This window comes from Cupressus sempervirens, chromosome 6, assembly GCF_028749045.1.
Source record: "Cupressus sempervirens isolate cs-2001-9-10 chromosome 6, ASM2874904v1, whole genome shotgun sequence".
In the NCBI taxonomy this organism is placed as follows: domain Eukaryota; kingdom Viridiplantae; phylum Streptophyta; class Pinopsida; order Cupressales; family Cupressaceae; genus Cupressus; species Cupressus sempervirens.
In genome coordinates, this window is record NC_143123.1 from 288,473,892 (window position 1) to 288,478,607 (window position 4,716).

The window sequence follows — 4,716 nt, forward strand, 5'->3', positions numbered from 1 at the left end:
AACTGAAGTCTACAACTGATTCATTCTCCTTCATCTGAAGGTTCTCAAATTCTCTCCTTATGTTCTATAGCTTAACTATGCGGACTTTATCAGTCCCCTTGAAATTCGTCTCAAGGATATCCCATGCTTCCTTTGCATAATTTGCTGCTGCAATCTTTGGGAATATAGTCTTTGTTGTTGCTGCTTCAATAAGGCTTAATGCCTTAGCATCCTTCCTCCTTGACTCTTTCAAATGAGTCTTCTGTGCATTTGTGAGGGCAGCATACTGAGTTGGATCAATCACATTATTGAATCCATTAACTAGAAACTCCCACAAATCATTTCTAACTATAATGGTCTTCATCTTCTTTGCAAACATATCATAATTTTGTCCATTAAATGATGGTGGCTGTTGCCAAATCTTTCCTGCATCTCCTGCCATGATAAATATCCCAAGAAAACAAATGCCCTAACTCACTTTTGATGTGGGGCCTCAAAGCTCTGATACCATGATAGAAATATAGATTAAAATCAACTCACAACTTAACCCTAAACCTAAAAATTTTCTATTCGGCACTTAAAAGTTGCTCGGCACATGAAGGTGCCGAGTGCCAGTTTTACTTGGCACTTGATGGTGCCGAGTGGCAGGTTTCTCGGCACTTAAGAAAAGTGCTCAGCACAGGAAGGTGCCGAGTGCCAGAAATTACTTGGCACTTGCTCGACACATGAAGGTGCCGAGTGACAGGCAACAGGTGCCGAGCGAACTCGGCACAAAGAGGAGAGCTCGGCAAGGGAAGGTGCCGAGTGAGCTCAGCTTCCACTGTGGAGAAACAGGGACCAAGCCGAGGGACCAAGATATCACGTGAAAATTTTCACGATTAAAACCAGAGACTCAGAACTAAGAATATTCAACAAAGATCTTCTCAAATGCAATGTAGAGAGGAAGAACAATAGATCTGAGTATGCCTGCTTGCTTAGTATTTAAATTTGATTTAAAAAAATACAAGATCTGGGAGCATTCGGCTTCAACCAGAAAACCCTAAATATACTCTAAAACTTCAAACGACTTCAATACTTCAAACTTTAAACTTGTAGCTCTAATGGTTGCATACAAAAATGCCTGGAACAATCATTGCTTCATAGGTCGAATCCAATGAATAATAAACTTACAGAATGATCAGAGAGAAGATGTGCAACTACAAGCATGAAATAAACAAACTTCTTTCTCTGCACTCTGATCACTGGATCTGCTGATCTTCTTCCACTACTCTTCTCTGCAACTTCTTTTCTCTGCTTGATCTGCACTTGATCTTAGAATGAATGTAGAAACATTCCTTTTTGTCTTTTGACCTAAAATGTTTTTCCCTCTCATTTCCAGATTCAAAAATCTCACCTACCAAAAATGAATGCCTGTCGTCCATGAATGCCTGCGGTGACCTGACAGGGTAGATGGGCGTGGGGCTCGAGGACAAACAACAGGCATTGACGTTTATTTCCAACAGTTTGGACACTTTTTGTTTTCAAAGTGTATTGTCATATTTGTCTTAACTTAGCTGATTTTTTCATTTCGTTGTGGGTCTGAATGTAGTTCAATATAGCAAATCCCACCACTAGATGCCAGAAGAAGCTTGAGATTGATGGTGACCAGAGGCTGTGAGTATCCATAATTTTAAAAGCTCTTCTAGTTTTTAAGAAATTTTGACAGGACTGTAAAATTTAGTGTAGTGTATTTGTGATATGGTGGGAGGGTGCCCTTTTCAGTAGGAAGGTAGAAGAATAAGGGACCATCTCATTCTTATGTGCAAAGTATGGTGTTATAGCTTGGAGCTTGTCTCTATTGTTGTAGTGTAGATGTCTCCAAATATCAGTTAAGTGATGCCCAATTTGATTCTCTTGGCTTTGGCTACACTGCTTTGAGAATCCCTAGGATGGTGGCATCATACTTAATGATAATGTTTCTGTTGTGGTGGCATCGCACTTAATGATGATTTTGCTGTTGTGGTCACCACCTACTCCTCATCTGGCCTTAACCTAGATTTACTTTGCATTTACTATCTTATGGGATGGATAACTTACTGCTACAGGACATTTGAGGTCTCGAGGGATTTCATTTTGATCTCCATACTCAGAATTATTAGTAAATTATTGGATGTATTTCATGGTACTCTCACTATTTGATATTGTCACATTTGTCAGTCAGCTAGGGGCATTATATGTTTGCATGACTATGAAATGATGAATGTATGAATGGGTACTTATTTAGTAGGCCACACTATAAAAAAAATTGATAATGAATTGAGGATATATATTTCATTATTCTTGATTTAGTTTTTTTTAATGTGTTATGTATGGGAACTATGTTTTTCATGCTCGTGTTTGTTGTAGATTTACTTTTAATGTTACTTTTTAGTTGCTGCCACATGCACATAATGCTACTATGCTATCTTAATCTCATCGATGGCTATGGTGGAAAGCTCATAGGATTTCACCATTTACTTAAAAGTTAATACATAAGCTGTGAGAGGTGTAGAGTATGTGTCCCTAAACTAGAATGTTCTATATTTATTTTGTGTGTTTTGTACCATTGTGCTTAACATTATTTTCTGGGGCCTGGATGTATTTGTAAAGGATTATAAAATTGCATCCAAAAAGGTTGTTGAATGAGTTAGTTAGCTTTTACTTGTTAGTAATACATATTTAAGAACATAAAAAAATTGCTATTGTAATATAGGACACCATTCTGTATATTGTCACTTTTTTTTGGATAGATTTGACATTAGACTTCAGATACCATTTATACATGACATGGATTGGGATAAATTCAGCGTGTCATGCATCATTTACCATGATATGGGGTTTGACAATTGAAGCTTGTCATTAACATATAATATATGTTTGGACAATTCAGAGAGTGCAAAACTAACTGGGTATCATATCTGAAGCTTGAACTAAGTCATGTTCTTTTGGTATTATGTATCAACAGGTGTGCCTTTTTTGACAAGAGGCTTTCATAGGAGGTCCTTGGTGATTCCCTCATAGATGTATGTTTCAGTTATTTGGTGACTGTCATGAGCAACAAATATTTGGCTTCTATTAATTTAGTTATTATTTCTCATGTCTATTTCTTACATTTTTTTAGGAGTTTAAGGGATATGTCTTCAAGATTATGGGAGGGTGTGATAAGCAGGGGTTTCCAATGAAACATGGGGGTTCATACTCCAGGTCGTGTTTGGCTCCTCATGCATTGAGGTGAAGTTCTATATTCAAATTTTATATTCATGTAGAGTTCACATTACTATATTCATGACTTGCTGTGGAAAATATCTCCTACTTATCAATAGATGAGCTTAATGGGCTTTATAATGAAAGGTTCATAAGGCACAACACTTGGTGAAGGTTTTGCAAATGGGGTTGCAAGTAGAGTGGGCTTAACCATGGAAGGAACTCCAGAGTTGAGCACGCTCGAGCTGGAGTAGTAATGGGATGGGTGACCTCTCGAGAAGTCTCAGTGCTTCACCTCTGTAAGCATCACCTCGATCCAATGAGTGCTAAGTGTTCCATTTATTCTCATGAAAGATAGATTCATGTGTGAATCACTACTCATGATATATGGGTCAATGAGTTTGACTCAAAAACTACATAGTTAAATCCTGATAGCAATATCACAGGGTTCACATTGTTGATTCATACCAACTATGTGATGGTTTTGTTTACAGGCACCCCTTGCTTCCGTGGATTTGGAAGGCGTGATGGAGAACGCAGGCAAAATTCTATTAGGGGATGTATTGTTAGCCCTAGTCTCTTTGTCTTGAACTTGGTCATTGTGAAAAAGGGTAAATATTGGTTATATTTGTATTCAATTGTGAAATTGTCAAGTTTTCAAAAGTTTGTTGATTTTTATGAAAGCTTTTACATCTTCCATTGAAATCTTTTTGTAGGAGAAAATGATCTCCCTAGTTTGACTGACATTGAAAATCCTAGAATGCAAGGGCCCAAGAGGGCTTCAAAGATTAGAAAATTGTTCAATCTTTCTAAGGAGGATGATGTCAGAGAGTATGTTAGCATGTACTGTCAGACTTTTACATCTAAATCAGTTTAGTAGTCTTTGTTTTCTCTGTATAATATTCTAGTCTAGTATTGGTTTTAGTGCAACAAAGAGGAGGACACTGTTGTTTACCTCGGAACAAATTGGGTTTAAAAAGTAGTTATGGTAATTGATAAAGAATGGTTTATCTATTTTTATCCCAGGTAAGAAACGTATCAAGGCTCCAAAGATTCAGAGGCTTGTAACACCATTGACTTTGCAAAGGAAGTGTCATAGAATAGCTGAGGAGAAAAAACAAATTGTCAAGGCAAAGTTTGAGGCAGCTGAATATCAAAAGCTGCTAACTTCAAGGTTGAAAGAACAATGTGAATGCAGAAGTGAGAGCTTGGCCAAGAAGAGGGTAGCATTTTGCCTTTCTAATGGATCTAAACCATCACTTGTTGCATAATTTTGTTCTTGTTTCCTTAATGTTATTGAGGCTACTATGATAACAAGCATTGCAGACTAAGTGCAATGACAAATTGAGAGCAGAGTCAAGTGGTGTTACTTTAGTTGGCTATTCTTAGTAACATTTTTTTTGGTATGACGAGGAAGGCTTTGTGTTGAGGGCATTTTTATATTCTATGAGAAACATCCTGTAGTTTATTATATTTAACTTTGTTATACTATTTTCTAATAGTGATGTGTGCCAG

At 37.2% G+C, this 4,716-nt stretch overlaps 1 pseudogene; it reads left to right on the forward strand.

Moving 5' to 3' along the window:
* The first annotated feature begins 1,561 nt into the window (after positions 1 to 1,561).
* LOC149552344 (small ribosomal subunit protein eS6-like) lies at positions 1,562 to 4,472 on the forward strand (annotated as a pseudogene).
* The last annotated feature ends 244 nt before the right edge of the window (positions 4,473 to 4,716 follow it).